Source organism: Ambystoma mexicanum, chromosome 8, assembly GCF_040938575.1.
Source record: "Ambystoma mexicanum isolate Mex_15411 chromosome 8, UKY_AmexF1_1, whole genome shotgun sequence".
Classification (NCBI taxonomy): Eukaryota; Metazoa; Chordata; class Amphibia; order Caudata; family Ambystomatidae; genus Ambystoma; species Ambystoma mexicanum.
Window position 1 is genome coordinate 649082245 of NC_090929.1, and position 25717 is coordinate 649107961.

The 25717-nt window shown below is 53.0% G+C and overlaps 1 protein-coding gene across 4 annotated transcripts in view; it reads left to right on the forward strand.

Moving 5' to 3' along the window:
- Positions 1 to 25717, forward strand: part of CAPZB (capping actin protein of muscle Z-line subunit beta) — a 631298-nt gene that overhangs the window by 309088 nt on the left and 296493 nt on the right. The gene's annotated exons all lie outside the window — the stretch shown is intronic.

Here is a 25717-nt window from a genome sequence, read left to right on the forward strand (position 1 = left end):
ATTTAACCCTTCCTACTTTGGAGGGGCCGAAATCTGAAGGGGAACCGCAGGGGCGGGCCTCTTATACGGGGACGGCCTACAGAGCATGCGTAGGCGGGTCCTAAAAGGACGTAGATAGGACACAAAAGTGTCGGAAGTTTTCCTATTGGAAAAGGCTATATATGCGTACCGAGGGGTCCCAGTCTGACGACGGGGAATATTCTAAGCATGTGAATCCATGAAAGATACCAATGCTGGAGAAATGGAGTTACAGGTAAGAAACTATTCCCTTCCAGGGCATCCGAACTCTTCCCGCTCTGCCCAGAAGAGAAGGAAGGGTTCCTTTACCAATGGCGCGAGGCTAAAAAGAAGACGGTCCTCGCCGTACCACTTCTTGATGACATCTGGCATGAGGGGCTCGCCCTCCTCAAGAACCCTGCCACGGCGCTGGCAAAATGGGACCGGTACGAGAAGTACCGGGTCCCCGACGCTGCCCCCTTGTGCCTTCGGGCGCAACCTACCCCGGATTCCGTCATCTCGGCAGCGGCAAAGAAGAAAGCTGGGGGGCATCGGCCTCGACATCAACTGCCCTGCCGGACGGCGAGGGCAGGAAGCTGGACACGATGGGACGACGGGTCATCTCATCCGCAGCGATGACTATCAAGGCGGTCAACGCCCTGGCTATCGTAGCCTGCTACGACAGAGTTGTGGTTCAAAATTGCCCCTCTGTTGGACTTCCTTCCAGACGCCAAATGGGCTGAGGCCCTTGAAATGCTACGGGAAGGTGAGATTACTTCGGACCACGCCATCACGGTGGCAACGGACATCGCCGACACCGGTTTCCATCATCGGGGCAACGGCGTTTGCCTGAGACAAGGATGGCTCAAGGCGACGGATTTCCGCCAGGATGTACAAACCAAGGTTTTGGACATGCCCTTCGACGGGAACAACGTGTTTGGGAAGGCGGTCGATGAGTCCCTTCAGGCCATCAAGACGGACACGGAGACTGCCCGGGCCCTGGGAGTGTTCCAACAATGACGGCTGTCCTTTCAGAGCTCCGGAGGCAGACAAGGTGCCTCCAAGGGATCCGGAAGTGGCTCCTCCATGTACCGCCAAGCGGCAAGATCTTCGTCCCAGGAAGCCTACAGGGGACGCGGCAAGTCAGGTGGTGCCCGTCGTCGACAGGGAGGTCAAGGAGGCAAGGCGGCCTCCAAACAAGATTGAACCGACCGTGGGATCGGGCCCCCGCCGAAGCACTCCGGTGGGAGGCCGGCTGGCGAGGTTTGTCAGCGTGTGGGAGTCCCATCTCCACTGACAGTTGGGTGCTGGACGCCCTGGCCCAAGGGCACGCCCTAGAGTTTCAGAAGAAGTGCCCTCGCGTTCCGACCGTGGCCAGGAAGGAAAATCACGTCCCTCAACTACTGTTGGAAGCTCCGGAGTTTACTCAAGGTAATTCCTCTTAAAAAAGAAGACCGGAGGATGGCGCCCCATCCTGGACCTGCGACGACTGAACAAATACATCAATGCACAGAAGTTCCGGATGGTCACCCTCCAGCACGTGCTGGGACAGCTGGAGGAGGGCGATTTCCTGTCGTCGTTGGACTTGGAGGATGCCTTCTTCCACATCCCCATTCTAAAAAGACACCAAAAGTTCCTCAGGTTCGTGGTCCAAGGGCGGCACTACCAGTTCAAGGCCCTCCCGTTCGGATTGAAGTCGGCACCCAGGGTGTTCACCAAGTGCCTGGCACCGGTGGCGGCGCGGCTGCGCCTACAGGTGATCCACGTCTAGCCCTACCTGGAAGACTGGCTCATCCGGGCAAGGACAATGGAGCTCGCCGTGGAGCACACTGCGAAGACCGTCCAGCTGCTCACGGACCTGGGGTTCTCTATCAACTTTCCAAAATCCCACCTGGTTCCGTCGCAAGTCGCCCTGTTTCTCGGAGCCAAGCTCGACACAGTGGCGCGGCTGGCCTCGCTGTCGGAGGAAAGGACCAGGACCATCCTGGGCAAGGTGCAGCGTCTGCTGGCCACGGACATGGCCAGGGTAAGATCTATCAAGTCCCTCCTCGGGATGATGTCCTCCTGCGTTTATCTGGTGCGCCTTTGCAGACTTTGGATGCGCCCCTTTACAAGAGTTCCTCGACGCCTGCTGGGTTCAGTCGACAGGCAGCTTCGAGGACAGGATCCCTCAATGAGACGTTCCGTCAGGCGATCCGTTGATGGAGTACCCGCTCTCATCTGTCGGTGGGCACAGACTTTCAGATCCCAGCTCACCAGGTGGCGGTGATGACGGATGCCTCCCTGGAAGGTTGGGGTGCGCACTCCGGAGATCTTCACGCGATAGGCCTTTGGCTCCCGGAGGAGAAGTCACTCCACATCAACATCTTGGAGCTCCGCGCAGTGTTCTGGGCCCACAGGTCTTTTCCGATAACACCACCACGATGTTCTACATCCGGAACCAGGGCGGAACCAGATCCCTGCCCTGTCCAAGGAAGCCCAGGATCTGTGGCATTGGGCCGTCGCCCAAGGGATGCTTCTGGTGCCTTTTCATCTGGCAGGAATAAAAAACACCATCGCCGACTCACTCAGCAGAGAGCTGCGCTCGTGCCACGAGTGGGAACTACGCCAGGATCAAGTGGATTTACTCTTCCGTCGATGGGGCGAACCCCAGATCGATCTCTTCGCGATGGCGACCAATTCCAAGTGCCGGAGGTTCGCCAGCAGGTTCCCCCAGCCGAGGAGCATGGGCGATGCTTTCTCGTTCCCCTGGGACGGCCTATTTCTTTATGCGGTCCCTCCGCTGCCGTTGCTGCTCCGGCTCATCAACCAGCTCAAGAGGTCCCGGTGCAAGATGATCCTCGTCGCACCGGTGTGGCCGAGACAGGTCTGGTTCCCGGACCTTCTGGACTTGTCAACGTCCACACCAGTCAAGCTGCCGACGGACGCAGATCTTCTCTCCAGAGGAGAAGGCGCCATTCTTCACCACAACCCGGAGTCGCTGAACTTGCAGGCCTGGCTCCTGCAGCACTAGAGTTTGGAGGGTACGACATCCCGGCCGACTGCAGAGAGGATCTTGCAAAGGCCAGGGCGTCCTCAACTCTCAAGTGCTACAGACATAAATGGAAGAGGTTCTCTGTCTGGTGCCGTGTACAGAAGATTAACCCTCTGCGGATTACGGCTCTCGTTTTGCCGTACCTACTGTCATTGACCAAGGCTGGACTAGCTCACGCTTCCATCAAGATACATCTGGCCTCCATCTCACGATACACCAGACCTACGGGACGGGCGTCCTTGTGGTCTCATCGACTGGTGAAGGAATTTATGAAAGGATTGTTCTGATCTTTCCCGCCGGTGAAGGCCCCCGCCCTGGCGTGGGATCTCAACGTGGTGCTGACCAGGATCATGGGCGCCCCATTTGAGCCTATGCATTCGGCACCGTTGAAGTTTCTGTCGTGGAAGACAGCGTTTCTCGTGGCCATCACCTCCGCACGACGAGTGGGAGAGATCCAGGGCCCATCTTGCAAGCCGCCATACTTGACGTTTCACGACACGAGGGTGGTGCTGAGGACGCACCCCTCCTTCATGCCCAAGGTGCCTTCGGACTTCCACCTCAACGAACCTTGGTGTTGCCAGTTTTCTTCCCGTCTCCTTCGTCACCGGCCGAAAGGACGCTGGACGTAGCTAGAGTGCTCAAGTTCTACGTGGACCACACAAAGAGTTTTCGGAAGACATCACAGCTGTTTGTGAACTTTGGGACTGTGAATCAAGGGAAGGCTCTCTCGAAGACTTCCATTTCCAGATGGCTCTCCGGCTGCATCATGCACTGTCACCGGCTGGCAAACCGACCGCTGCCCGGCCGTCTGAGAGCCCATTCGACCAGAGCAATCGCTGCTACCACGGCGTTCCTGTCTGGTGGGCCCCTGCTCGACATCTGCAGGGCTGCGATGTGGAGGTCGACGCACACCTTCACAAGATTCTACTGCGTCGATCGGGACTCCAGGGAGGAGTCCAGGGTCGGCCAAGCAATGCTGCGCAACCTGTTCGCTTAAGGTGAGCGAGGTAAGAGATGCTTAATGTTGAGTTGTTGTATTGCTTAATGTTGAGCCTGTTGCCACCTCCCGTGGTTGTGCATGTGTGTACTGCTATGGATTCTCTTATTCATGAGCATGTGAATCCATGCCAGACCCCATGCTGGAGAAGGATCAAGTTACTTACCTGTAACTGTTGTTCGCCAGCATGGGTCTGGCATGGATTCACATGCGAACCCTCCCGCCTACCCCTCTGCGGCTCTTCACTTGGTCATACTGCCACTTTACGTGCTTCCAAATCTGAGGATGGCTGCCAGAGGCGGGGCTTAGGGAGAGGGCAGTCATTGGCTGGGGGCAGTATGACCCAGAGACCAGCGATTGGTTACTACTAAGAAAGACAGATCAGAAACGAAACTGATACTGATTTTTTTTCTATACCGAGGATTCCCTGCCTGACGGGGAATATTCATGAGCATGTGAATCCATGCCAGACCCATGCTGGAGAACAACAGTTACAGGTAAGTAACTTGTTCCTTATTTAGCATTGCATTACTGTTGCAAACAGTCAAATGAGTGTTTACACGAATACACCAGATGGAAAAAATGAAGGGAAAGAACAGTAATTTTACTTTCCTCCACGACTTGCAATATAGGAGTTACTAGGTCCGTGTGTGCTAAAAAAAAAGATGCAAGAAAGGCCTTTCAACATTTTAGTAAACGGGCCCCAAAAGGCCAACAAAACTGATGGAAATAAGTACATGGTCTGAATAGGTCCCAGCACACCTTTAGAAGAGTGAGCTGCAGTGATTGTATTAAAATATATGCTAAATTTCATGTACACACTAAAATTCCAGGGCCCTATTTGGGAACAGGGAAACATTTCTTATATCACGTAAGTACATTAGCAAGTCCCTTAGGAGTTTGAAGTGCTTCTAAATGTTCTCCAATAGAAACCTTTTGGGCTATATCCCATAAGTCTGCCAATGTTATGGACAAAAATAAGGGAATTTCTTATTTTACCCTACCGGTGCAACAGAAGAGGCAACCAGCCAGAGGGCAACCCCAAGAAGATTTCCTTCTTGGGGTTCCAACAAAAACAGACCAGTGAGCACAAAGCCCACTCACGGCAATGAAAGGTAGTTGTAGGTGGAGGGGAGAGCCGAGAGGGTGGAGGTTTCAGCAGTGAAACTGCTCCCAGCCCCACGGGTCCCCCAGCAGACGGAGTAAAGTACAGTAGTAGAATCCCATGCCCAAGAACTCACAACGCTGCATATGAAGAGCACAACCCAGGAACGGCAGATGCACATGCGAGATTGGTAACGGTTTTTGGTCTGGCTTGCTACGGTTGGGGACTTAGTAATGGGGATTCAAAGCCACGTCTCAGCAAGGATTTGGATAACCAAAAGAGCAACAACCAGGACACCTTGGAGGATGACTCTCGGAGCAGAAGACTAAGCTTTCACAAAGACTTAAGCAGTAGCAGGGAAGAACCTGACCAGAGTTCCAGATCGGTTCAGGTAATAGGAACAGCCTTCCAGGAAGGAAAGGTTCACGAGTAGAAGCAGCAGCATGAGGCGACCCAGGATGCCCCAGACACGGAGCGGACGTAGAGCAACAGCGAAACAACCAACCGTCCTGAGCAGGAAGACTACCCCACACCTCCCTCCCACCTTAAGGCACTTGACATAGATGTGCCTCTGAGGCAGCCATTCCAGATCAACGACTCAATAAGGAATATGCAGTACAGGGCGATAGGATAATTGTGCGACGCTAAGGAGGAGCCCAGCATAGGATTCGACAAGCAGAAGTAGTAGCAGATCAAGGTCTAGGGAACCTGGGCCCAAACAGTATGGCAACTCCTTGGGCAGCAGCCAGTCTTTAGCAGCTGTCTTCCAAGAATTCAAGAACAGAATCTGAAGAATGCAGAAGATCACTGACTGATAGTATCATTGGGGATCACATCACAGGCTGTAAGAATTTCTGATGCTTGTTAATCTGCTTAGAATCACATGCTGTGCATATGGTCCGACATCCAGTGGTAACCGCGGAGTATTGCATCTTGTCTTTATGGGACCGAAAGGGGACGCCGGCATAGGCGTGTCTGAAACACTATCCCTATTGTGACGTGTGTAGTACCCAAAATCCCTCATGCGCAGAGGTCCCTCAGATGGTTTTTTTCCGCCCAGATAACTGGTCGTCCTATAGCGGAGATCTTCATTAGACATTGTTTATCTTACCAAATTGTCGGTTTAATCCCCGTTAAATCACTTCGCCCATCAAGAACATCTTCGACGAAGACTACGGGGGAATCATCTACGGCTGTGGGTTCCGGCGCCTAACCTCCGGCGTTCGGACTTCCACGTGGTCGGGCCTTCTGGCCGGCCTACACAGTAGGGAGTGGGCTCAAGGTTTGCCATACTGTTAGAAATTATGCATTTCCTCTTTTCCACTGCTTTCCTTTTTGGTCTGGTCACCCTTCCCTTCTGCTATGGAAAGGACTCCATTTAGATTCTGCCCTGTGTGTAGGGTCAGATATCCATGGAAAGACGAGCACACGTCGTGTAACACTTGTCTCCCCCTAGAGCACGACGAGAAGCGGTGTTCGGCGTGTAAACTCCTTAGACCTAAAACCCTTAAGGAGCGCCGGTTGAAGCGGTGGGCCGCGTACGGAATGTCACGCGTGGAGCCCCCCCTCCCCTGCCGCGACACCAGCCGAAAGTGACAGGGGTACATTGGATGACCAAACGTCCAACGCGGACATTATAGACCTTGAGGCGGACTATTCTAGGGCCGCCACGCCCGTCCTCGACCCTTCCAGGCTCGACTCCGGTCTTGCTACAGGGACAACACCCGGTGACATGGGTGTACAATCACACCGCACAAAGCACACAACCCAAGCGCCCTCCTCGACGACTTCGTCGAAGAAGGCGAAAGCGCCAACGGGTCCTCCGGAAACTTAGCCGGCGCCCACGGATCGGTCTGATCCGAAGCCTTCTCCGCATCCGCAGCAGCGCATGACTGGGCATAACAAACATGACATGGGCACTACTCCCAAACTACACGCGCTGAAGTTTCAGAACAAGAAACTTCGACGGATTCCAAGGTTTCCAAGGCCTGTACAGGCCCGAAAACTACAAGTAGGCCTCTACCCGAGAAGCAATCCGCAGGCCCTTCTGGAGCCACAGAAGCCATTTTCACTGCCGACACTTCTTCGGAGGCGTTGTCTCCCGAAGATTCGGTGACCATCCGTAAGAGCATCAATAGGATTGCTACGGTGGTGGGCCTAGTACCGGTTCCGCCCAGTTATGGGCCAATCAGCCGAAAAGTTTTCCACGGATTTGGAAGACGATCCCCTAGACTCTTACGAAGAAAGCCAGGTACCCCTCTCAAGCACCCTGAGGAGATCCCCTCAAGCCCTAGGGCGGAGAACATGGTTACTACTCAGCTAGGTCCATTTGGGTCATCCAAGTGGACCACGGAGCAATTCGAGGGGTGTATGTATCGGCTGGAGCAGTTTTTCAGGGCTTCTGATCAACCTCTGCCGAAAAAAGCTCGGGTAGACCCTTACCCTCAAACACAAGATGTCCAACACCAAGTTGACTTTCAAGCAGATGTCTAGATGGACACGTATAGAGATATTTATACAGAAGAAGAGTCGTCGTCTTTTCTGGACAACTATGGGGAAGATCGAGGAGCAACGGACAACTGGGAGGACACCCAGCAGGACGATCACAACTTGTATATCGTCTGCCTCGACACTCTACCCCCCCCCCCCCCCCCCCCCCGATTCGACAAGCTTCCCTGGTGACTGATCAATTGGCTTTCAACAACATGTTGAAAAAAGCAGCAGAATTCTTTAAAATTGCCACACTTGAAGCCTTGCCCGAACAAGATTTCGCGGAGGACATTATTAATGAAAAGCCTCCGGCAAGCCAGTCTATCCCTCTCTTGAACTCTGCAAAGAGATGGCTGGCCCCTTCCTTACTCACACCCGCTCAGACTAGGGCTGCGAACCAAAGGGTCAAAACTTTTCCGACCCTCCCCCACCGACCCGCTTTATATCAAAAGACACGCAATCCCAGACTCGTTGGTGGTGACCAACACTCGCAAGAGAGCAGGGGTTCTGCTTGTCACGGGAGTCACCCCCGGACAAGGAGTCCAAAAGGTTGTTTGCCTTAGGCAAACGGGTTACGTCGGCGGCGGCCTATACTGTCTGAATTGCCAATAACACGACGTTACTGGCAAGCTACGCCCAATGGAACCTACTCCAGGAAGGCCTTCAGGAGGTTCCGGAACCAATCAGAGCCAAGCTTCTCGCCATTGTCTCGGAGGGCAAACTTGCCAATCAGAATGTGGTAAAGAATACCCTGGACACCGCAGAGACAGCAGGCAGGTCTCTCGCACAGGGTACTCTCCTAAAGAGGCACGCGTGGCTGCGCACGTCTGGCTTCAGGCCTGAGACCCAGGCATCCATTATCAACAAACCCATCGAAGAGGCCAACCTCTTCGGGAAGGCGGTACACGATGCGTTGGAGACAGCCAAGAAGGAGCACGCGACTAAGTCGCTGCACCAAATTTCCCAGAAACCATCTTCAGGGGGGCAGTAATTCTCGGCGGTCCTTTCGAGGACAAGCCTGCGCCGCTCAAAATAATTTCGGCACGGGCAACTTCAAGTCAACCTGCTGCAAGCCCAACTTACTACCCCCAGAGGGGTCGGAAGCGTGGAAAGAATAGAGGCAGAGGCTCCAAATCCAGAGGAGCGTCAACTTCGGGTCAGAAATGACCACCAAGTCCAGGTCCCTTCCCATGTCTCCCCGGTCAGGGGGCGATTAACATCTTTCCTCAAGGCAAGGGAGGGGATAACTTCAGACGAGTGGGTCTTAAAGACGGTCGCCCACGGTTACTGCGTGGAATTCGCCCGACCTCCACAGTTCAGACCGCCGAAACATCGACGCCTTTCACCGGAACATCTGCAGATCCTGATCCAAGAGGTGGAAGCGCTGCTGGGAAAGGACGCCATAGAAGCCGTCACGATTCTTCAGGTAAACAAGGGTATCTATTCAATATACTTCCTTGTACCCAAAAAGGATCTCACCATGCGTCCTGTTCTAGACCTGCGCCCAGCGAACAAGTTCATAAAGCCCCAGAAGTTTTGCATGGTAACACTGCAAGAGGTGATCCCATTGCTAAAACAGGGGGACTTCATGACAACATTGGATATGAAAGATGCATACTTTCATATTTCAATGCTGCCAGCGCACAGAAAATTCCTAAGGTTCATGATTCAGGACAAACACTACAAGTTCAAGGTACTCCCCTTCGGCCTAGCCTCGGCGCCAAGGGTGTTTACCAAGGTCCTGGCAGTGGCAGCGGCACACCTCCGCAGACTTTCAGTTCCAGTTTTTCTATCAACAAAAAGAAATCCAGCTTAGTCCCCAGCCAAGTAAAACAGTTCCTGGGCGCTCTAATTTGTACGGAAGACGGTCTAGTCTTCCCTTCCAGCGAGAGGGTTCAGAACATGCTCTCTCAAGTCCCTCAGTATGTAGCCAGTCGGGAAGTGACGGTACGCAAAGCTATGCGTTTGCTAGGAATGATGGCGTCATGCATATACTTAGTCCCCCACGCGCGGCTGCGCATCCGTCCCATGCAAGAGTGGCTCAACAGCCAGTGGTGTCAGGCCAGCAGACAATGGGAAGATCTGTTAGTTGTCTCGCCAGCCCTCGTTCTCTCTGCAGTGGTGGTCGAGGGAGAACCTCTTGAAGGGAAAAACTTTCACTACCCCTGCAGTGGAAGCCACTCTCACGACAGACTCATCTCTCACAGGGTGTGGGGGTGCGGGGGGCCCCCTCACCTGCTTCAACAGACAGCGCACGGAGTGTGGTCCCCTCAGGTAGCATCCAACCATATAAACCTACTGGAGCTACTGGCAGTGTTCAAAGCATTGAAAGCCTTTCAGGAGCAACTGCAAGGGAAGACAGTGCTGGTCCTAACCGACAGCACACCAGCAATGTATTACCTGAACAAACAGGGGGGGCACCCACTCTCCAGGGCTATCCAAGCTGTCCCAAAACATCTGAATATGGGCTCTCAAACACAAGATGTTTCTGATATCCCAACATGTTCCAGGGGAACTCAATCTTCTGGCAGACGTACTCAGCAGAGATTTTCCTCTGCCAGAAGAATATGAATGGCAGACGTACTCAGCAGAGATTTTCCTCTGCCAGAAGAATACGAATGGCGTCTGCACGAAGATATTGTATCCAACGTCTTCGCAGAATGGGGGTTTCCAGAGATCGACCTGTTAGCTACTCAGGAGAATGCCCAATGCCCAGATTACGCCTCCAGGTACCCCCAGAACCGATCCAAGGGGAACGGTCTCTGGATAACTTGGTCGGGGAAATTTAACACCCCCCCCCCCTTCGACTCCCCTTCTGAACAAGATAGTATTCAAGATGCACCAGGAACTAGTCACCATGATTCTGGTGTCTCCCATGTGGGCCCACCAACCCTGGTTCGCGCACCTGATGGAAATGTCCCTCTCCCCACCAGTCAAGCTGCCCTGCCCGTACAACATGTTGTCTCAGGACAGGGGGGAGACTCTGCACCCATGTCCACAAACTCTGAATTTAGCAGCCTGGCTCCTGAGGTCACAGAGTTTGGACATCTGCAACTCCTTCAAAGATGCATGGACATACTGAGGGAGGCAAGAAAGCCTAACGCACGTTATTGCTATGCCTGCAAATGGAAACGTTTTGTCATCTGGTTCAGTTCCAAAGGCGTCAATCCCACCGATTGCTCGCCTTCACACATTGTGTTATATCTAACCAATCTGTTGGACTCTGGGCTAGTCTTCAATTCCCTAAAGGTTCACCTAGCGGCGTTGGCGGCCTACACCACGTCACAGCAGAAGGTGTCGTGGTGGAAAATACTTGTGATTAAAGCCTTTATGGAAGGGGTTAAAAGAATGTATCCCCCATAACTCACCCAGCCCCTGGGTGGGATCTAAATGTGGTTTTAACTAGGTTAAACCTTTCTAGTAGCTATCACTTCTATCAGAAGAGTTAGCGAACTACAGGCCCTCTCGGTCTTGGACCCCTTTGTTACAGTCCACAAAGATAAGGTAGTTCTGCACATTCATCCCAGATTTGCACCGAAATTTATTTCAAAGTTCCATGTGAACCAGTCAATCGAACTACCCACGTTCTTCCAGAGACCTACTAACATCGCCGAAAGAAGCCTTCACACACTAGATGAGTTCAGGGCAGTCATGTTCTACATGGATAGAACCAAACCACTGAGGAAAACTAAACAATTCTTTGTTTCAGTGGCAGCTGGTAGAGAAGGGGACCCTGTCTCTAAATCAGCAATATCAAGGTGGATTGTCAAATGCATCACACTGTTTCTCCCTTGCAAAGAGAGAACTGCCCTTCAAGCCTAGAGCACATTCTACTCGAGGCACTGGGGCATCCATAGCATTCATTGCAAATCTTCCCCTGGAGTCCATTTGTAAAGCGGCAACCTAGAGTTGTGCACACACCTTTACAAAACACTATTGCCTAGACACTCATTCTAGGTCTGATTCTCAGGTTGGACAAGCAGTACTAAGACATCTTTTTTCTACTGTTCCTTCTCACAACCCACCTCCAACTCCGGGTGCTGCTCGTTGGTCTATGCACAGCATGTGATTCTAAGCAGATTAACAAGCATCAGAAGACATGCGTTACTTACCGTAAAAGCATTTCTGATGATTGTATCTGCTTAGATTCACATGCGCCCTCCCTGCCTCCCCGCTCGGGGTGGAAGGAACATAGACTTCTTACTACTTTCTCTCTTCATGTACTCACTCACTATAGCCTTGGGCACCCTCATGACAGAAAAAATACTATCGGAGGGACCTCGGCGCGTGAGGGATTTTGGGTACTACACACGTCACGATAGGGATAGTGTTTCAGACACGCCTATGCCAACGTCCCCTTTCGGTCCCCGAAAGACAAGATGCAATACTCCGCGGTTATCACTGGATGTCGGACCATATGCACAGCATGTGAATCTAAGCAGATACAATCATCAGTAATGCTTTTACGGTAAGTAATGCATGTCTTTTGATCTATTCTGGCAACACATTTGTTGTCCTACATTACACCATCCCATCTTTTTACAAATATATAGCAATTGTAATTTTGCATGCTTAAAGCACTCTAACATATTGGCATTTCTTATGTTACATCCACATTGATTCCCCAAACATTCAGGTGTTGATGTCCATTGTTATGAACATTTTGGATAAGAGATTTTATTAAACTAGATAGACACGCCCTTCAGCGGGGAAGATCTTTTTGGGGAAAGGTGTATACTGCACTAGCAGGAGTTAAGACTTATAAGGATACTGACATGAGGCCTGGGGGAGAAGGGGTCATTGTGCAGTGTTGACCATATTCTGTTTGCGCAGTAGTAGAGTGATACTATGGAGGCAGGTACTCTCTGCCCCAAGCATACAATAGTCTTACTAGTTGGATACCAGATGAGACATCTTGGAGGGCAGAAAAATGTAGAGGTGGTTGCCGGCAGGGAAGTACCCAGCAGAAGCTGGCCTCACTCTTCTCATGGTTTGGCAGACTATCCCATTGTGCCTCTTAAGTGGTCAATGATCATGTCTGACCAATGGGCAGTGCAGGTGTTATACCCAAGGTGTACACTAGAAATTGACAAGCCATTTTCACAGGCAGTTTAGGCAATGGTGCACAACATACACCTATTACAACTTGGGGAGATGAGCCACAAGGAGGTGGTGAAGCATGTTTGATATGATGAAGGGTAGCGGGTTATACTCTTGATACATCCTGGTAAGGAACCGGTCAAGAGCATGCAACCAGTTCTGTACTTCAGGCTTGGCTCCTCAACAAATTGATCAGGCGATGGACCTTTCGTGCCAAAAATTATCTGTGTTCAACTCCTCCTCCTTGGAGACTTCAACATCCTCCTGGATGCTTCCTGTCCTTCTACTGGACTCTTTCGTGACTTGTCGCTATCTTTGTCGCCCTCCCTCTCTTCCCCCCTCTTTTCCCCCCTCTTTTCCCCCTCCCCCCTCTTTTCCCCCTCCCCCCTCTTTCCCCCCTCCCTCTTCCCTCCCCTCTTCTCCCCCTCTTCCCCCCCTCTTCCCCCCTCTTCCCCCCTCTTCCCTCTCCCCTCTCCCCTCTCCCCTCTCCCCTCTTCCCTCTCCCCTCTTCCCTCTCCCCTCTTTCCCCTCCCCTCTTTCCCCTCCCCTCTTTTCTTTACCCTCCCCTCGTTCCCCTCCCCTCGTTCCCCTCCCCTCGTTCCCCTCCCCTCGTTCCCCTCGACGCACTGCAGGGCACACTCTGGATTTTCTCATCTCTTCAGAGCTTCCTCTTTCTACCCTTTCACCACTCCTCTCTCCTGGAGTGATCGCTTTTTTTTCCTTTCTTCCCATCGCACCCTCTCTACCCCTCAGGCCAAGCCAACTCCAGCACTGCCACCTACCTTCTCAGTTATCCGACCCATGAAGCGTGTGTCAGTTGAGGCTTTCGCCACTGCTTTCTCATCCCTTTGCCCCCTCCCACCCCCCTTGGCGGACTCGCACCCTGACACAGCCCTTTCCATGCTACACTCTTTACATGCTACACTCTTTACATCTGATACTCTCGATGTTCTCGCCCCTGTCATGAGAATCCGCCTGAAACCCAAAGCCAAGTGCAACTCTTGGTACGACTCAGACCTTGTCACCCTTAAAGGCATGTGCAGGGTGGCTGAGAGGAAATGGTGCGCTTCCTGTACATCTTCTGAGAAACTGGCCTGCCGCCTGCTCCAAAGGCAATACGGGCTCTCTGTCAGCACAAAGAGCCCACATCCAAGCTTGCGTCTCCGCAGCATCTAAGAACTCAGCCGAAATCTTTAAAATCTGCAAGGAGCTGGCCAATACTGCAGCAGTTTCTACCTCTTGTGTCCCCACCCAGGCCCTCTGCACGGCCCTGGCTTCTCATTTCATCTCTAAAACCTAGTCCCCTCGTCCTCTCCCTCTTTCTCTCCCCCTCCTTTGGCCTTTCTTCGGCCACCCCTCCTCCCTCCTTCTCTGCCTTTCCTCTGTTCTCCCCAGACAAGGTTTCTAGATAAGTCTGAGCTATGAAAGTCTCATCAAAACAGGTTCACCCCTGTTCCTCCAAAACCATTAAAGACCACATTGACACCCTGGCTGATTTCTGCAACCACTCCTTCACCACTGAAGTCTTCCCCTCCCCCCTGAAGCATGCTCTTGTTCACCCTCTTCTTAAGAAACCCTCTGCCGACCCTTCTTGCCCAGCTAACTATCTTCCAATCTCCTCACTCCTTTCCTGGGCAAACCCCTGGAAAAGCTGGCCATCTCCCAGCTGAATTCACACTGAATCTGTTGGTTGTTTCCATGACCATCAGTCTGGCTTCAGAGCTGCCCGGAAACTGCTCTCCTGAACATCTGTGAAGACCTGCTCTCCAACTGCGATTCCAACACCCCCTCTGTCCTCATCTTACTCAATTTCTTTTCTGCCTTTGATACGGTCAACCATGCCATCCTGCTCAACCTTCTCCGTGATAACCTGGGTATCACGGATCAGGCCCTGGCTTGGCTTACCTCATTCCTCTCTGATAGACCCTCCCAGGTCCAACTTGGGTCCTTTATCTCCTTTATCTCTACCTGTGGTGTTCCTCAGGGGTCTAACCTCTCGCCCTGTCTGTTCAACCAATACCTGGCTCTTCTTGCCCACTGCATTGCTGCTCTCTGCCCCAACTTTCATTGCTATGCGAATGACACTCAACTCATTTTCAGGCTCCCTTCCGCCACCACCTCTCATTCTCTTCTCCAGCATGGGGTCTGGCATGGATTCACATGCTCATGAATATTCCCTGTCGTCAGGCCGGGAATCCTCGATATAGAAAAACAAATCGGTATCAATTTTGTTTCTGATATGTCTTTCTTAGTGGTAACCAATCACTGGTCTCTGGGTCATACTGCCCCCAGCCAATGACTGCCCTCTCCCTAAGCCTTGCCTCTGGCAGCCATCCTCAGATTTCTACCGCACGTTCAAGTGTTGGGAGTCCTCGTGCTGTACCCACCGTGTCTACATCCGATCAACGGGGATCCGTTTCTGAATTTTCTACGCCCCTAAAGGGTGAAGATTTCGTCGAGTTACGCTTTTGGAGGATTCCAGAAGTTCGGAGGCCTACCCTGGACATGGCCCAGGGGAAAGGAAGTTCGACGCCCTGGAAGTTGTTCAGGACTTGCCCTGGATGCCAGCTTCAGAATGTTTTCAAGGAGGACGGGCATTTGTTATGCCTCTACTGTCTCCATGAGGACAAGACGCACACGGAGAAGGACTGTGCGTTTTGTGGGAACATGTCGGAGTGGACCATGAAGGATCGCCACATCCTTCTCGCCAACTGGCTGGAAGGGAAGAGCCCGTCGGGCGAGAAGAAGAAAAAGAACCCCGGCGACGGGGGCCCAACAAAAGGCCAAGCACCGCGAGTCCGCGGGCACCGGGAGCGGCCAACTGTCAGGTTCTTTGGCTGCCAGGCAGGGCGCATCCTCCCCGGCATCAACCACGAGCCAACGCTCTGGCTCAGGTAAGAGGAAGTCCGAGAACCCGGCGAAGCTTCTGGAGAGGCCCCGGTCGATCTCGAAGATTCTGGAAGAGGGGGAGCGAGGCTCGGACCCCCCCCCTCCACCCCCCCAAGGTGAAGGCCCCAGGATTACAGAAGGTAACGATGGCCTTAATTCACCCTGCTAAGACCTCAATTGAGGATGTCGCAGCGGCCCTGGCTCAGCCTGTGAAGGCGACCTCAGGGCCCAGAGTCTCCCTGCCACCGCGGAGGGAGTCTTTCAGGCCCATTGAGAAGACCCCCACGAAGTCCTTGTTGGAAAAGGTGGGGGAGGGGCAGGTGGCCATCGTGGATACGGACACGACCTCTGAAAAAGAGCTCATCGAAGTCGTGGAAGAGGCCCAGCCCATCGGTGCCGCAGGACACTTCGGCGGCCATTTTGTCAGCAATTCAGTCCTTATGCTCGGAGATGAGGACAAGGTTGCCCCTCCACCTGACGGAGGTACCTGAGCCAGACCCGACGGGGGACCCGGAGCCGTGACCTTCGGAAAGTCCACCGCATCCTACGCCACCTCTCCCACCTCTGTGGCCTGCTCTGCCTTCCCCCCGGTCTATTACCCACGGGGATGATACAGGCAAGGACACGGCTACGATGGGTACAGATGACGGGGGCGACGACGGGACGTGTCCTCCGTCGCCCCCTGCTCGGGCGTCCCCGCCCGACGAGATTGGATCCTTTCATGCCATGATTTCCAGGGCATCCGAACTCTTCCAGCTCTGCCCAGAAGAGAAGGAGGAAGGGTTCCTTTACCAACGGTGCGAGGCTAAAAGGAAGACGGCCCTTGCCGTACCACTTCTTGATGACATCTGGGATGAGGGGCTCGCCCTCCTCAAGAACCCTGCCACGGCCCTGGCAAAAAGGGACCGGTACGAGAAGAAGTACTGGGTCCCTGACGCTGCCCCCTTGTGCCTTCGGGCGCATCCTACCCCGGATTCGGTCGTCTCGGCGGCGGCAAAGAAGAAAGCTGAGGAGGCATCTGCCTCAACATTAACTTCCCCGCCGGACGGCGAGGGCTGGAAGCTGGACACGGTGGGACGACGGGTCATCTCATCCGCAGCGACGACTATCAAGGTGGCCGATGCCCTGGCTATTGTAGCCCGCTACGACAAGGAGTTGTGGTTCAAAATCGCCCCTCAGTTGGACTTTCTTCTGGAGGCCAAAAGGGCTGAGGCCCTTGAAATCCTACAGGAAGGTGAGATTGCTTCGGACCACGCCATCACGGTGGCAACGGACATCGCCGACACCGGTTTCCGTCAGCTGGGCAATGGCGTTTGCCTGAGACGACAAAGATGGCTCAAGGCGACGGATTTCCGCCAGGACGTACAAACCAAGGTTTTGGACATGCCCTTCGACGGGAACAACCTGTTTGGGAAGGCGGTTGATGAGTCCCTTTAGGTCATCAAGACAGACACGGAGACTGCCCGGGCAGTGGGAGTGCTCCAACGACGACGGCCGTCCTTTCGGAGCTCCGGAGGCAGACAAGGTGCCGCCAAGGGATCCGGAAGTGGCTCCTCCACGTACCGCCAAGCGGCAAGATCTTCGTCCCAGGAAGCCTACAGGGGACGCGGCAAGTCAGGTGGTGCCCGTCGTGGTCGACGGGGAGGTCAAGGAGGCAAGGCGGCCTCCAAACCAGATTGAACCGACGGTGGGGTCGGGCCCCTGCCGAAGCACCCCGGTGGGAGGCAGGCTGGCGAGGTTCGTCAGCGTGTGGGAGTCCATCTCCACTGACCGTTGGGTGCTGGACGCCCTGGCCCAAGGGAACGCCCTCGAGTTTCAGAAGTGCCCTCGCGTTCCACCCGTGGCCAGGAAGGAAAATCACGTCCCTCAACTACTGTTGGAAGTAAGGGCGATGCTCAAGAAGGGTGCTATCGAGCTCGTCTCAAAGAGGCTTCGGGGCTCTGGAGTTTACTCCAGGTACTTCCTCGTAAAAAAGAAGACAGGAGGATGGCGCCCCATCCTGGACCTGCGACGACTGAACAAGTACATCAAGGCACAGAAGTTCCGGATGGACACCCTGCAGCACGCCCTGGGACAGCTGGAGAAGGGCGATTTCCTGTCGTCGTTGGACTTGGAGGATGCGTACTTCCACATCCCCATTCTAAAAGACACCTTAAGTTCTCCAACTTTCCAAAATCCCACCTGGTTCTGTCGCAAGTCGCCCTGTTTCTGGGAGCCAAGCTCGACACAGTGGCGCGGCTGGCCTCACCGTCGTAGGAAAGGACCAGGACCATCCTGCGCAAGGTGCAGCGTCTGCTGGCCACGGCCATGGCCAGGGTAAGATCTATCAAGTCCCTCCTCGGGATGATGTCCTGCATTCATCTGGTGCGCCTTTGCAGGCTTCGTATGCGCCCCTTACAAGAGTTCCTCGACGCCCGCTGGGTTCAGTCGACAGGCAGCTTCGAGGACAGGATCCCTCAACGAGACGTTCCGTCAGGCGATCCGGTGGTGGGGTACCCGCTCTCATCTGTCGGCGGGCACGGACTTTCAGACCCCAGCTCACCAGGTGACGGTGACGACGGATGCCTCCCTGGAAGGTTGGGGTGCGCACTCCGGAGATCTTCACGCGAGAGGCCTTTGGCTCCCGGAGGAGAAGTCGCTCCACATCAAAATTTTGGAGCTTCGCGCAGTGTTCTGGGCCCTCAGGTCTTTTCTTCCGTCCCTCAAGGGCAAGGTGGTGAGGATCTTCACCGACAACACCACCACGATGTTCTACACCCAGAAGCAGGGCAGAACCAGATCCCCTGCCCTATCCAAGGAAGCCCAGGATCTGTGGCATTGGGCCGTTGCCCAAGGGATGTTTCTGGTGCCTTTTCATCTGGCAGGAATAAAAAACACCATTGCCGACTCACTCAGCAGAGAGCTGCGCTCGTGCCACGAGTGCGAACTACGCCAGGATCAAGTGAATCGACTCTTCCGTCGATGGGGCGAACCCCAGATCGATCTCTTTGCGACGAATTCCAAGTGCCGGAGGTTCGCAAGCAGGTTCCCCCAGCTGAGGAGCATGGGCGATGCTTTCTCGTTCCCCTGGGACGGCCTGTTTCTTTATGCGTTCCCTCCGCTGCCGTTCTGGCATCAACCCGCTCAAGAGGTGTCCCGGTACAAGATGATCCTCGTCGCACTGGCATGGCCGAGACGGATCTGGTTCCCGGACCTTCTGGACATGTCAACGTCCACACCAGTCAAGCTGCCAACGGAGGCAGATCGTCTCTCCAGAGAAGGAGGCGCCATTTTTCACCACAACCCGGAGTCGCTGAACTTGCAGGCCTCGCTCCTGCAGCACTAGAGTTTGGAGGGTACGACATCCCGGCCGACTGCAGAGAGGTTCTTGCAAAGGCCAGGGCGTCCTCAATTCTCAAGTGCTACGGACATAAATGGAAGAGGTTCTCTGTCTGGTGCTGTGCACAGAAGATTAACCCTCTGCGGATTAAGGCCCCTCAAGTATTGCCGTACATACTGTCATTGGCCAAGGCTGGACTAGCTCACGCTTCCATCAAGATACATCTGGCCGCCATCTCACGATACACCAGAACTACGGGACGGGCGTACTTGTGGTCTCATCCACTGGTGAAGGAATTTATGAAAGGATTGTTCCGATCTTTCCCGCCGGTGAAGGCCATTCCCCGGCATGGGAGCTCAGTGTGGTGCTGACCAGGCTCATGGGGGCCCCATTTGAGCCTATGCATTCGGCACCGTTGAAGTTTCTGTCGTGGAAGATAGCGTTTCTCGTGGCCATCACCTCCGCACGACGAGTGGGAGAGATCCAGCCCCTATCTTGCACGACACGAGGGTGGTACTGAGGATGCACCCCTCCTTCATGCCCAAGGTGCCGTCGGACTTCCACCTCAACAAACCCTTGGTGTTGCCAGTTTTCTTCCTGTCTCCTTCGTCGCCGGCTGAAAGGACTCTGCACTCACTGGACGTAGCTAGAGTGCTGAAGTTCTACGTGGACCGCACAAAGTTTTCGGAAGACATCACAGCTGTTTGTGAACTTTGGGACTGTGAATCAAGGGAAGGCTCTCTCGAAGACTTCCATTTCCAGATGGCTCTCCGGCTGCATCATGCACTGTCACCGGTTGGCAAACTGACCGCTGCCCGGCCGTCGGAGAGCCCCTTCGCCAGAGCGATCGCTGCTACCACGGCGTTCCTGTCTGGTGTGCCCCTGTTGGACATCTGCAGGGCTGCGACGTGGAGGTCGACGCACACCTTCACAAGATTCTACTGCGTCGATCGGGATTCCAGGGAGGAGTCCCCGGTCGGCCAAGCAGTGCTGCGCAACCTGTTCGCTTAAGGTGAGCCTGGTGAGGAGGTAAGAGATGTTTAATGTTGAGTTGTTGTATTGCTTAATGTTGAGCCTGTTGCCACCTCCCGTGGTTGTGCATGTGTACTGCTATGTATTCTTATTCATGAGCATGTAAATCCATGCCAGACCCCATGCTGGAGAAGGAACAAGTTACTTTCCTGTAACTGTTGTTCGAAGGGATTGTGTCCTCCGATGTATTCCTTATCTTTGATAATACGTTTCCAGCTTGCTGGCCTCGGAACATTTTTTCTGTAGAGGGTGCTGCGCATCGACATCCGCCGAGTCGATGTCCCTCGACGGCCACTGTATCAGCGCCAACATCACCATGCCCATAAGTAGCCACGCGCTGCGTCCGTTGCTCAGTTCCGTTTTTCCGCGCTTCATGGGGCCTCGGAACCTCGTTGCTCAGTTCAGTCAGGATAATTCTATAATCTACTCGAATAATACCTACTCGTTCTCGATGGCATCTTCATTGGAACCGACGACGGCGCGATCCGGCTTCAAGAAATGTCGAGATTGCGGTAAAAAAATGTCAATAACGGATCCACACAGAATCTGCTTGTGGTGCTTGGGAACCGAGCACCATTGTTCGGAGTGTGAGGACTGCATGTCCATGACGGCGAAAGCCTTGAAGGAGCGCAAGGGGAAGCTCGAGAGAGGTAAATCAGTCAAAACCTCCTCGAAGGTTTCTTCGGCTGAGTCAAGGCATTCGGCTCCTCGCCGTCTAAAACATTCCCATTCTAGATCTCGAAGTAGCTCCCACCATTCGTCGAGATCAAGACACTCAAAAAAGAGACGTCGAAGATCCCCTTCCTCGTCGTCTTCTGTGTCCCCAGAAAGGATCTCCTGTCCCACAAAACACAGCTCTCAAGCTGAGTGGGAGGAATTCCGAAAGAAAATGTTCAGTGTCTTCGAGAACGTGGCCTCAACCCCCTCGAAGACAGATGAGGGTGATACCCCGGGTAAAAAAAACCCAAAAAATCAAAACGCCGCGAGTCGCAGCACCCGGCGAAACATTCCACCCGAGAGCGCCACAAGCCATCGGGTAAGAAGGCACCATCTTCGCCGTCGTCGAAGATTCCTTTGATGCATGGATCGACGCCGTTGTCGAAGGGTTCCTCGACACATCGGTCGATCGACTCGACGCCGACATCGATGCCGATGAAAGAGAAGAACAAGGCTACTCCACTGCCAACGGTGATTCCAAGGGCCTCCGGCACGACGCCGAGACCGTCGTCGATGTCCTCGAGTAGGATCCCGATCCTCTCGAGTTCTTCGAGACCCCTTCGAGTTTTTTCGGCGCCTTCGAAGCCTGTCACATCGGCGTCAACGACATCGACGTTTTCTCGCCCAATAATGACGAGTTTGGCTCCTTCTGAATAGAGATGGGTTTTACACCATTTCAGAGGTCAGAGTACCCTGGACTATCTTCAATTTATGAAGAGGGGGAAGATTCTGATCAGGAAACATTTGGGTTACAGAGGACCACACTGCCTATTTCAGAGGATTTTACCTCTGAGGAAAGAAGGCTGAAGGACCTACAGGAGTCACTACATGAGGCAAGTGGGCTGGACACTTCCCCAAAAGTGGAATTTGTTAAGGCAGACCCAGGGGAACATGCCGAAACACCCTATAGAACCCTTATGGCAAGAATTATTGAATTTATGGGTTGGTCTGCGCCTTCCCCTGTTTTTCAACAGGATGATCTAACAGACATATTAGACAAAGGTCCACAGGTGGACCCTGTGGTACCCTTCCATGCAACCTTACAAAGGAAAATTACATCTAATTGGGGTAACTCCTGAAGTTATCCCTGCAGTCAATAAAAGATTGTCAGCCAATCGGCTGCTGACCCTGAATACTTATCAAAATACCCGACTCCAGAGATCCTGGTGGTTCAAGCGGCAACTTCATCTAGCAGTAGGACCGCTTACCCTACTGTCCCACAGGATAGAGATGACAAGAGGTACGATTCTATGATGAAGAAAGTCTTCTCTGCTTGTAGTATGGCGTTGAAGTCCATTAACGCCACCTGTACGCTCGTCAGGTTCAGTCACACACTATGGGAGTGTGCTTCATCAGCGGCTGACTGCATACCCGAAGGAGAGGAAAAGGAAGCCTTCCTTAACATTATTAAAGAGGGCAAAGATGCCATGTGTGAATCACTTCAAACTGGCATCGATTCCGCTGACAGTATCAGCAGGGCCATGGCGGCAAGTACAACAATCCGCAGGCATGCGTGGTTGCGAAAGTCTGGCTTTGCCCCAGATGTACAGGCCAGACTTTTGAATATGCCCTTTGACGGCTCTTCACTATTCGGAAAAAAGGCTGACAGTCTGGAAAAGTAGCAGACTTCTAAAGCAGCAGCAAAATCTTTGAGCTGCTATCCGCCAAACTCCTTTTCGCCCCTCAGGAACCTCTGGGAGAGGAAAGTCCTTTCGCTATTATTCCGCATTCGGGAAAGGCAGAGGACAGCCGGCTCAAAGAGGTCAAAGGAGATCCACCCGAGGTGGACGGGTCAAAGGTACTAAGGCCGCAGCAGCAGCAGGTGCCTCTTTACCCTCGGCATCTGCATCAGCCGCCCCCAAACCACTCTGAGGCCTTTCCACACAATACACCTGTAGGGGGCAGGTTAACTCGCCATCTGACGGAATGGCAGGCTTTTACGTCAGATGCTTGGGCATTGGAGACAGTTGCCCAGGGTTACTGCCTACCCTTTCTACACATCCCTCAGTCATCCACCGGGGAACAGCTCTCTAAAAGTTCCAAATCCGCTCCTTTTGCAGGAAATGATAGACCTGCTAGAGAAAGGTGCCATAGAACCTGTACCTGTAGCGGATAGGGACAAGGGATGGTACTCCCCCCTACTTTCTCATACCAAAGAAGGACGGAGGACTGAGACCCATTCTGGACTTACGAGAATTGAACAAGTTCCTCAGGAAGGACAAGTTCAAGATGGTAACTCTCTCTCAGATCCTTCAGGCCCTCCAGCTCCAGGACTGGCTGGTATCTCTGGACCTTCAGGATGCTTATTTCCATGTGCCAATCCATCTCAAACACAGGAAATACCTGAGGTTCGCAATTGGCGACTCTCATTATCAATTTCGAGTTCTGCCATTTGGGCTGACCTCCGCCCGAGGGTCTTCACCAAGCTGATGTCAGTAGTGGCGGCGAATCTAAGGAGGGAAGGGATCCATGTTTACCCTTACCTGGACGATTGGCTGACCAGGGCTGTATCTTCGAAACAGGCCCAGGCCCAGCTAGATTATGTCGGCCACTTCCTTCACAAACTGGGCTTCTCCCTCAATTTAAAGTCACAGATGATACCATCACAGAGACTCCAGTTCATTGGAGCGGTCCTGGACACTTCCCTGGGAAAAGCCTCGCCACCAGAGGTGAGGGCTCAGGATATTCTACAGATGGTCACCAAGTTTCAAAATGCCCAACGTCTTCCAGCCTTCGACTTTCTGAGGTTGCTAGGCCTCATGGCATCCTGCATCTTCCTTGTGCCAGAGGCTCGCCTGAGAATGAGCTCTCTTCAGTGGGCACGGAGAAGTCAGTGGTCGCAATCCTCAGGGAGAATGACAGATCTCCTCCGGATTCCGGACAAGGTAGCCCGCGACCTTCAATGGTGGGCCTATCCAGAGAACATCTTGAAAGGAGAACTGTTTTGGCAACCATGGCCAGAGATAACATTAGTCACAGACGCCTCACTCACGGGGTGGGGAGCCCATGGCAACGACTTGACCATCAGTGGTCGTTGGTCTCCATCGGAGTCCAGACTACACATCTACCTATTGGAGCCTGGAGCGATCAGACTAGCGCTGAAAGCTTTCCTGCCATCAGTACAGGGGAGAAATGTCCTGATAATGACGGACAACACAGTGGCCATGCACTACCTCAACAAAAGAGGAGGCGTAGGATCACTGCCACTGTGCAGAGAGGCGATGCAGCTCTGGTTTTGGGCAATCCAAGAAGGAATCTCTATCGGCAGTCCACCTAGCCGGAGAGAAGAACTTGACAGCGGATGCTCTGAGCAGGCAGAGCACAGTCTCCCACGAGTGGGAGCTAGCTCAGGAAGTCCTTCAAGAGATCTTCGCCCTTTGGGGAACCCCTCAGGTGGATCTGTTCGCCACAAGCTCCAACAGGAAGTGCGATCTGTTCTGTTCAAGGGAATTTCCCCCGAGAGGAGCTCTAGGAGACGCGTTTGTCGTGGACTGGGAGTTTCCACTCCTTTACGCGTTCCCACCAGTCCCTGTTATTCCTCTAATGATCAGGAGGTTGAGAAGATTCCGGAAAACCATTATCCTAATTGCCCCGGATTGGGCCAGGAGAACGTGGTACCCGGACCTTCTAGACATGTCCATATGTCCTCCAATCCGTCTTCCACTCAAGGAGAATCTTCTCTCACAGAAGGGAGGTCAGGTTCTCCATCCAGACACCAGAACCCTCAACCTTCATGCTTGGCTTCTGAAAGGGTGAGGTACGAGGATTGGGATCTCCCTGATGACGTCATGGAGGTGTTGCTTTCGGCCAGAAGGCCAGCAACAAAGTCTTTATACCGCTGCCGTTGGAACAAATTTTGCAGCTGGTGTAGGGAAGAGAATATCGACCCTTTTTCATGTGGTACACCAACGGTGTTATCGTTTCTATTCTACTTGGCAAACTCAGTCCTTCAAGTTGCCACTGTAAAAGGCTATCTCGCAGCGCTTTCTATCTTCAAGCGCACTGCGGAGGAACCATCGTATTTCAAAATTCCTCTAGTGATACAATTTCTCAAAGGATTAACTAATGTTTATCCTCCAAAACCATTCCAGGTTCCCTTATGGGACTTTAAATTTAGTCTTTAACTTCCTAATGGGCACTCCATTCGAACCACTTCACTCTTTTTCGCTGAGTTTTCTCATGCTTAAAACTGTCCTATTGGTAGCACTAACATCTGCTAGGAGGGTGAGCGAGCTATAAGCTCTCTCCTGTAAACCCCCACATAAAATTTTCCACAAGGACAAAGTTGTCCTACAGGTGAAGCCTAATTTCCTCCCAAAGGTGGTTTCTGAATTTCATATTACTCAGAAAATTACCTTACCTTCGTTCTACCCTCCTCCGCATCTGGGGAAAGAGGAGGAAAGGCTAAATAGGCTGGACCCAAGCCGAGTTCTCAGCTTTTACATCAGCAGAATGGCTAGGATCAGGCAAGCACACCAACTGTTTGTAGGATACTCAGGTCACAAGTTGGGACTACCAATAACAAAACAAACTCCAGGTGGATTATTTTGGCCATTCTGGAATGTTACAAACTGGCAGGGAAAGAGCCACCCCAAAATCTCAGGGCTCATTCAACCAGGGGTATTGCAGCCTCTTCGGCTCTCCAAAGAGGGGAACCGGTCCGAGACATATGTGCGGCTGCCACATGGTCGTCCGCACATACATTCACAAAATTATACAATCTGGATTCCTCCACTAGTCAAGAGACCAGATTTGGCAAGGCCGTATTACATTCGGTCCATCTCTAAAGGGATGCAGAACATTCTCACTCCCACCTCCTATTACATGCCACTGCTATGGGAGTCTATCAAAGATAAGGAATACGTCGGAGGACACAAGCCCTTCAAAGAACAAGTTACTTCTTACCTTGTAACGTTCTTTCGACGGGATGTTCCTCCGACGTATTCCTTATCGCCTCTCGCATCCATCCCCGCAGTGATACTTCCCTTGTGGTTGCAGTTTACGCTCCTTCAAGGTCAATAACCAATTCAGGCATGA